The sequence below is a fragment of the Ischnura elegans genome, chromosome 6 (genome assembly GCF_921293095.1).
Source record: "Ischnura elegans chromosome 6, ioIscEleg1.1, whole genome shotgun sequence".
In the NCBI taxonomy this organism is placed as follows: domain Eukaryota; kingdom Metazoa; phylum Arthropoda; class Insecta; order Odonata; family Coenagrionidae; genus Ischnura; species Ischnura elegans.
Window position 1 is genome coordinate 99,653,941 of NC_060251.1, and position 10,001 is coordinate 99,663,941.

Here is a 10,001-nt window from a genome sequence, read left to right on the forward strand (position 1 = left end):
TATGACTTAATTTAATACGAAAGTTCAGGTGTCTCAGTACTTTTTGTGGGACACATTTGAAGTTATTGTTCTGCATTGTTTAAAGTTTCGAAAATTTATTGCTATTGTTGCAGAGTGTACATGAATAAAGAGTATGTGTAGTACACAGTGAGAATCATTTCAAGCCAGAAACATTCGCGAAACACAGAGAAAATGGCAATTTTAGCTAGAAACAAGAGCTGTCCGAATACTTTTTGCACTCGCTGTTGAAGATGCGATGCTGTCGACACAAAATTGTCCAATGATAGGATTGAAAAGGGTAATACCCCTGTGAACTTTTTACGCTTATATTTGTATCGACTTCGAATCCTGCTATCCCTATAATTCCACGCTCCCAACACAGTCCAACTAGCCATACCACTAACCACCTGCAGCTTAATGGCTTAGGCCTCGTAAACCTTGTAGTGGCTTCAATGCAACGTAGATTCAAGCGAACATGGACCTAATCGCATTATTAGGTTTAGGCTAATACTACCTAGTTTTCCTACAGATAGAATAACAATGGTTTATTAAGCAAAGATATATATGCACCAGCAAAGATGAATTTTGGCACTGGATACCGATTGGTAACACCGAGCAAAACCGGACACGAGGGTAAAAAAGGATTATCAATGTAATATCACGACTTATTTCTTTATTTTTGAGAAATATTTCCTTACATCACATATGGAGAATGTTTATCTATGGAAGCTTGGTGTGGATGTTGACAGCATTAGAGAAGTCAAGAGTGGAAGTCTTCGAAATGCGGTGCTACCGAAGAACGAAAAAGATGAATTGACCAACTAAGTAATGAGGAAGCGCAAAGAAGAGTGGGAGAAAAGAGAAGTCTTCTAAAAACCTTAAGGAGAAGGTGGGACAACATACATGGCCACATTATAGGACATGATGTTCTGATGAAAACAATCGTAGAAGGACAGATGGGAGAGAAGAAGGGTAAGGGACGGCCCCGAATGAATTACATAGGACAGGTTATTAAGGATGTAAAAGAGAAGGAATACACTACTATGAAAAGGCTAGTGCATAGGAGAATGTTTTGTACCTCTCACTGGATGGATGGGATTTTTTTTGAAAACTCACTGAAAAGAATCCTTCAACTTTAATCCAGTATTAAATACTTAATTTTTTAAAATTCGATTAGAAATTACATTTTTGCGTCTTTTTTTCGGTCATTTAGCCAATTAAAATTTAAAAATCCAACAGATGTGTTAAAAAAATTAATACTCAAACAATTAAGTATTTAACGAATCCTTTTGACTGAGTACTAATGTTTAAATTCACAATTCTTGAGTTTGATGACTTACTTTACAAAAAATATATGCAAATTGTGACCCAAATACAAAAAATTATAATTTCCAATAAAATTAGCCGCAGTATTTTATACTTATAGATAATTCATAGATATGAAAATGAAACGTGCCGCGAATTAAAAAAAAATATTAAAAAACCAATGTATAAAGGTCTAGGAATTTAGAATAAAATCCAAGGTCTTTCAAAAACTTCTTAAAGATTTTTTTTCTGTTATTTAACACTTTGATGACCTATTTTTTTAAAGCTATTTATTGCATTCTAGGTGTTTTTATCGAATTAATTATAAAAATGATGACAAATATTTGGCATTGACAACGTAAACCTGCTGACAAATCATATTATACAAGCGCTAATTTTGTGTGAAATGTAGAAAATGAAATTCCTTCAACGATTTTTGGAATGGATGGATAAAGTTTCATACTACGAGTATTAATCAAGAAGAGCCGGAGAGAAACGGAATGGCAGAATTCTTTATTCAAAGCAAAAATTAAACCTATGGATTAAAAATCTTGCATATCCTGCCTGGTAGGTAGGTTAGGTAGGTAGGTAGGTATCTATGAACGAAATACTCACATTGCCAATAAATCAGTGCCCAATCATAAAATCCATTCCTGATCAAAAACTCCGTGCTATTGATTGCTTGAGAACCCATTTTGTAGGAATAGGAAGCCTTTGAGACTACCATATCCATCTTTTCTCTGTAAACCTCTGACATTTAGTTATTCCCTTATGAAATCCCTAATCAATTTCCAACATGGTGAGAGCGTACCTGAGCAGAACAAAGAAAATGGGAACAACGGAAATGTCATTTCTTTGAGTTACAATGATCAGGTCTCACCAACAAATTACCAGTAAGGAATTATCATCAAGAGTTGAGGAGGAAACCTTTTGGAAACCTCTTTTTTGGAAATTTTTAATAAGATGGAATACTTAAAAAAATAAAAATCGCCTTGAAACCTTTCATTGAGAAAAAATAAATTGAATGAAAACTCAAGAAAGAAGAAAGATACTGCACCAAACTCAAGAAATTGAGTGGAGACAAAAGAAAAACCTATTTAAAAATATGAATTTTTAAATGGTTTGTGAGAAATTCCAGATAAACCTGTTGGAAATTGATAACCGTGGGTAAAGGAGAGCACTCGATAGAATCATTACCTCGAATTAATGATTTAGTAATGACAATAAAGTAGAAAGAGAAATTAAACTCGTGAAAAATTCTAAGATTGACAGAATAATGCATGGTGTGATTGGAGAAAGGTTTACACCGGCTTTAGTTATTAAGATATTTTCATGTACATTGAGGCTTAAATTTTCGATCGCAAACAACGGAAATGAAATTGGAGGCTAGTAAGGAATACTCAAGATATTTCCAGTCAGACTGTTATTCGGATGGGCTATAAACTTTTTTATTGAATTAAGACCATGGCAAAATTTGTTTTTCGAGGAAGACCAGAATGTGGGAAAATCAAGAAATAATTTTTAAGAACGCTGTTTTTCTTGATCACTAAGTTCACTAAGGATTCCTTTTAGTTACCCTTTGAGGGTTGGTTAATGAAAATGCATTTAGTACTTCGCCATTAGGAGTTGTTTTGACGTCCTCAAGGCTTGGAATTTATTGAGGAAACTCGTGAGACAAATCAATCTTTTTGTAATTGATAAATTATATAACGAGGAAGTAAATACAATTAATTGACCATATCTCAGCAGGAACTGAACAAATACATTGATGCATTTAAACATTAGGCTAGTATTGTCTTGAAAAGATACTTTACTTCTACTAAAGACACTTCAGATTATCGCTACCGAATATGGGTTCGACAGAAGTCATTTTCTTTCCCTGGCCGGCATAGTGATAGTAATGTTTTCAAACTGTACATGAATAATAATATTTCAAACTTATTCGAAACAAAACTTAAACAAAATCGTGGTACAATTCTGAGCCTTGAGTAAGGAAATTACAAGGCCTAATTCAACACATTTTTAATATCATCTTTAATTTTAAAGTAGGCTTGATTTGAGTTTGATTCCTCACAGTAAAACGAAATAAGGCAAAATGAGGTGAAGAAAAATACAATTAAACGAGTTTTTAGGATGACAAGGCAGTGATGGGAGTAGAAAAGAACCAGGAAAAGTGATGTCGTAAGCAGTTAAAGAAGTCTTAGAAAAATGAGGCGGTTGTTTATTTGAAGCGTTTATACATCCGGGGACAAATATTAGTAATCTCATGCGAAGAGAATCAAATATGGGTGTTTCCTGTCTCGTTCACGATTCATAAGTTATCAGTCAAAATATAAAGGGGAGGTCATATAATGCAGAAGGAAATATAGCTCACATGAATGTAAATACTGACTCAGGGAATTTCAACGCTGTGAATTCAGCTGATCGATAAAGTTCCGTTCTTTGCGGATGACCAAGCGATCATATCAGAATATGATCAATGATAGGCATGTTGAACATAAAAATAAAAGATTATGTGCGAGGGGATTAAATGCTTGCAAGATCAGTAAGAAAAAGGCTTTCTGAACAGAAAGAACAATAAAAATGTATAAAGTTAAAATAGCAAATGCCTCCAATAAGCTACCATGAAATTTTTACCTATGGGTTTAGTGGAGCGGTTACAGCGGTAAATAAAATTTTTTACTGTTCAGAAAGATACCTGACTAATTGTACAAAGGCCAGGGTACCTACGCTAAGAATTGTCCAACATCCATAACGAGACGAGAAATTTGCCACAGATAAATAAAAGCGTTTTAGCACGTCTGATTATCTGCTTGTGTTTTATAAATTTTTGACTCAAAATGCTATTAATGTTACTGAATTAAACGTAAATATGATAATTTTTTTAAAGCCAACCAAACATTTTAACGTTACAAAAGGTCTACTGAGGGCATACTTTTCTATCAGTTCGAAAGAAAAATTATTATTAAATATCTCATTGAGTTTTTAGGAATTCAAAGCCGATGAATTTTTCAAATCTGTCATTAAATTAATATCAAAATATGTTACCAGTTGTTGATATATCAATGTACTTTGACGGAAAATGAGTTCCTTATTGGTTTAATTTTAAATTTACGTATTTTGTGACTCGAGATGTGATTTAAGTTTATATTAGGTCAATCTCACCCACTAATTCCGCCTGGAAGTTGGTTTCGATGAGGGAAGAGCTCAGTCCAAACTAATCCACAGGCATGCGAACGACTTACAATCAGGGCTGAAGGACCAGTTTCTGTGACTTGAACGGATCACATCTCCTAGGATTTTTACTTGGGCGAGTCTTAGCCAGTTGTCAAGTGATTTACGCACTAGGTTATCACGCTTGTATCATCCACGAATATTACATCATAAGAGGATTCTACAGTCCTTCGTTTGTTGTCGCTCCTCGCGCATTGAAATCAGATTTCAAAACCGCCACTCGCGGCTCAACCAGTCATTTACATCAACTTTTAATGACGAAATAAATGGCAGTAATATGTAACTGGGCCAAAAAATCATGCTAAGCACACATTAAGCGCATGTGAGACCATTGTCAACTAAAAGAAAAGACTAATTCCAGTACTGTTAATGGCGAAAGTCACACTGAAAGAGATGCAGCTTTCTCGTGGCGGCGCCGAATAAAATGCGTACGAAAAGGCTACAGATATAACGCTTGACCGCCCAGTCCTTGGACCTCTTATAATGAAGTCCCCGAATCACTCAGTGATGCGACCCTTCGCACATTGGGGCCAAACTTATTGGTCTCCACAGTGGGATTAATCAATCAGAGAAAAGATGTATAATCGGACGGAATAGTATCGTGATTTTTATTTATTTTATTAATGTAAGTAAGAGCTAAATATTGTGAAAGAAATCAACTACCATCGAGTTGAAAAAAGGATTGTTACGATACTATAATTATTATGTATGTCAGGCGGAAAGGTAATTCATCCGGCCGTTATGGCCGCATGGCAACGGGTAAACTATAGTATAAACAATCTCAATCATGGCGAGCAAACATAAGTACGCACCAACCGCATCCATTTATGAAGTTATTAAGATACTATGATTATGTAATAAATACAATTTGTATGCAATATATATTTTGTCAACTCTGAGGTTCAAGTGGTGATATTTTCTACACTAGTCAAGTTTTAAATATTTAACTGTTTCGTATCTCTTCGTATAGTTTCGTTTCGCAAGAATAGTTAACTTTTTAGGCGCGCCCTTAATAAGGCCCCTTAAGGGCCCCTTATCCCTCCATTGTTCGTTAGTGCACAGCATACAAATTTAGTACTGTTTTGCTGTCCACGCGCGATACACTTTAGTTAATTATATCTCATTTTTTGAAAGCTAATAATATGTATTTAAGTCCAGTATATTATTTCTATCCGGGTTGAAAAATTGTACACACTAACTTCAGAGCAAAGCTTATTTCTTGTATGAAACGTGAAAGCTTTTCGCTAATGGTTTTTAAAATAATTAAGTAAATTTTGTATAAGATTTGTTTCCGACGAAGTGAAGTATTGACCTGAAATTTCAAATTTGGTTCTTTCAAATTTTGCATTGAAAAATAATTTTGTTTCCAGTATTGTAAAAATAATTAAATCAGAAAAGTAAAGCAAGAAAAATCAAAAATATTCATAACTCGATGCCGTATTTGATTTAAGAGGTCACTAAAACATATTTGTGCATATTTTTGAGTTGATGGTAAAAATTTTAGACTTTTGTCCGTCTAAATTGGTGTGTCGCCCCACTGTGCGTCGTTGAGTTTCGACTGGTGGAAAAGAGCTCACCCCGGGTTCAACTACAGTCGTGTCATACCCCACATCCGAGCTTGGGGGACCAGTTCCTGCCCATAGGCCCACTCACACTTCGAGAATTTTCTTCTTATTATTTGTAATGCCAAAAGGTTTCAAGTGGAAATCAAATCAAGAACCCCTTGCTCAGCGGCGAGTGCTCTTCGCTACACGCTACGACGCTCCCCTTTAAGTAGGGTTAATTTTTTCAAAGGCTATTTTTATCTCAAAAGTAGGCACGGAAAAGCTTCAGCATGTGGAGAAATTCAACTATTTGGGCAGATTACACAGGCCAACAAAAAATTTTGTTTGAAAACCTTTTTTATTTTAATAGCTGATCTTTATAGATTTTTATGTGCCGAATCCAAACCTGGCCTTAGTTTTTTTGTATCACCCATAGTTTCCTAGCAATATATATTTTAATATTTAAAAACTAATTAATAATTTTAGTCTAATACCCCTAAATGGTATGTTGGGAAATCAATGAATCAATGAAATCAATACCCCGTGTTACATCATAAAATTGTTTGTATTTACTGTTATATTACTTACAATAGTAATGTAGCGTGATAATACAGGGTTCACTTGTCAACTGGAACATGGACACTCAATAGGTCTACATTTTTTCCCTTTTTTCCTTGAAGTTTCTTGTGTTGCTTTTTCTTCGATGAATCGCTTGCTGAACTTCTCGGTGAAGTACCAACAATAATCCCCCGTTATCTTCGTTCATTAGATCTACTTTTTCAATTTTATTTTAACTATAAAAAAGCTGCTACATTCTATATATATTGCTTGATTTCATAAATTCAACTGTAAATTGTGAATAAATGGTGGGTGATACAACTTTTTAAGCATCGCATTTGAATTCAGAAACTTAAAAAACATAAGAATTAGGTATTTTCAGTAAAAAGTTTTTTCATCGTTGGCCTGTGTTATTAGAGGAAAACGAATGACATCAGAAAAAGAACTAACTTTGCAAAAGATACCTTCACGTACAGGATGGAGCTCGTGAGAGGTTTGGTATGTAGGAGTTAAAAAAAAAAGGTTAGTGATGAGTCTAATCTGAAATCTGAAGTATAGCTCTCTACGGTGCGGAAACGTGGACACTGAGGAAGGAGGGCGAGAGAAGATTGGAGGCGTTCGAGATGTAGGTGTGGTGAAGAATGGGGAAAATGAAGTGGACGGAGAGAGGAGAAACGACGAAGTGCTGGACATGGTGGGTGAGGAGAGGCAGCCTCTTGATGAGATACGGAAGAGACCGAATGTATGGATGGAGGAAGTACTTAACGAGGAGGGGATGTTGAAAACGGTGTTAGAGGGTAGAATGTTAGGTAAAATATGGAGGGGAAGGAAGAGAATAGGATTTTTACATGAATCAAAGGGAGTAGGCCTTACTGTCAATGAACGAGGGAAGTACATGAAGGAAGGAATCATCCATGAGAAGGATGGAGCTCCTAAGAGGATCATTTAAACTCCCGTAGGAGTTTAAAGAAAAGGCTAGTGAAGAGTCTGATCTGTAGTATTGCGCTTTACGGTGCGGGAACATGGCCACTCAAGATGAACACTGGAGGTGCTCGAAATGTGATTCTGGAGAAGAATGGAGAAGGTGAACTGGACAGAGAGGAGGAGGAACGGTGAAGTGCTGAAAATTATGGGCGAGGAGAGGTAGCTTCTATTTGAGATACGAAGGAGAAAGAAGGTATGGCTGAAGGGAGTACTTAGTGGGGAATAGATGTCGAAAGCAGTGTTAGAGGGTAGAATATTTGATAAACGAGGGAAAGGAAGGAAAAGAATTGGAATTATAGATAGGAGGGGATGAGGGCCTTACTGTGAAGCGAAGAAGGAAATACACGAAATAAGGGGAGACTCCGAGAATGCTTGCTTTGATTGTGAAGAATATTTAAGGACTGCAATAAATTTTACCTTACATAATTCTTTGGAATAATCTACTTTATTTCACCATTCGTAACCACTAAAATGTTTATTTATTAGCGTCAAATCCACTGATACAAAGGGAATAAAACTCCACTGATAATAATTAAAAAGGGATCACATAAAATGTAATTAGATTTTCTTTTTTCTCTTATTTTTACCTCATTTAATTAATGATTAAATAATTCCTGGAGTATAGGTCATATAATGCAAAAATTGTTTGCCAACGTTTCGGCTTATTTTAAATCCTTCATCAGAGCTTAGTTTTGCACATATTTGTTTGAAAACAAACAAATACTTCAAAGGCTTCACTTTATTAAACTTAGTGCTTAAAATAAATCGAAACGTTGGCAAACAACTGTTTGCGTTGTGTGACATAACCTATACTCCAGGAATTATTTAATCATAAAATCTAATGGCAGATGGATATCTCACATATCATTAATGGGATTTTTTTACTTTTTAGCAACGGACTGTGAGGAAACCGAAAGATAGAAATGAAAATATCTCAGCTTCCGCATTAAAAGTTTTCTTTTCTTTTTATTCACAATATTTTGATGATATCACTCCATGAAAACATTCCTTTATCGGTAGTATACTCTAATGAATGAATGAATTTTTACCACGAATGCTGGAAAAGGTCGACTTTGCGAAACGCTTCCGTGTCATTTTCCGAGGAACTCCTTCCAAAGGCACAGAGCTTGTGTTTCGGCTGCCAGAGTGGAATTTGCCGCATCAAAACCTTCCTCAACCCTCAATCGTATTCTCATCTGCTATCACCTTACAGGGGAAACGGCTTTATCGGTCGGAATCAGGCGGTGCTGATGTGAAGCCGAGGAGGTGGCGAAATCCGGGAACAAATCCTGCGACAATGGAGAAGGCGATTACGTAGTAACCCATGAGATGGAGGGACTGAAGTTTATTTTCTGAGGAAAGCACCTGTTGAAGAGGATTAGATGAACGCGAGAACCATTTTCGGGAATCATTTTAATTGCGCTGGAAAATAAAGCAATTAAAAATGGAATAAGGATACAATGACCTTCCCTTGTTTTTGAAAAAAAAACCAAAAGCCAGATGTTTTTTGCAGAAAGTATTTAATTGCTTCAACGTAGCTAGAGAGAGATCGGATCAGTACCTACTAGGGGAATAAATCCCAAAATCATCTGAGGGCTCCAATTAACCCCTAAATTAGGGGTTATCGACTACTGTTACGTAGTTGACAGAAATGGCTTTCGAACACGCAACCTTTGGAATAGCAGCTTGGACGTAATTTATTTACGAGGTCCCATCGACTACACTGAAGAGTAATTAATGATAGTTTTGCTTAGTAGTGTTTATAAAATGTTTCAAATTAATTTATTCACGGAATAAAGATAATACAACATCCTTTCCGATAGCAAGATTCGAACGCGCGACCTTCAGAATAGCAAGACGGCACTTGTCTGCCGACTCACTTCGGCTGTTCCAACGATTGATAAAAACTCTGCGAAAAGTCATCGCAGTTATTTATAAAACGCATTGTTTCTTTGTTCATTTATCACATCTCGATACACAATAGGTTTAGAAACATAAACATTACGAGAAATAATAGATTTTTCCCCTCTTTTGGACCTCGAAAAAACGAAGAAGTTTGCCGGATATCATGCATTGTGAAGACACGTATGCACTCTCACGGCAAAACTACGTACTTCTAATAAGGGGACGAGATATCTCGTCCAGATCACGAAAGAAGAAGCCAACTTGACATTGGACGAGTTAACTCGGCCGCGTCAGTTTTTGCGCGTCTTCTTAGGACGAGATATCTCGTCCGAATCAGGGAAGGGGTTAAAAGGCAGGAGTCACAGTAGTCTGCGCTTGCCTCCAATTACATAATGTTTTTCTTCTCCTTGAACTTTCAACTTTAGGTCTTTTTCGTTTTTTTGCACGGCTTTTTGGCAGACTTTCCAGAGT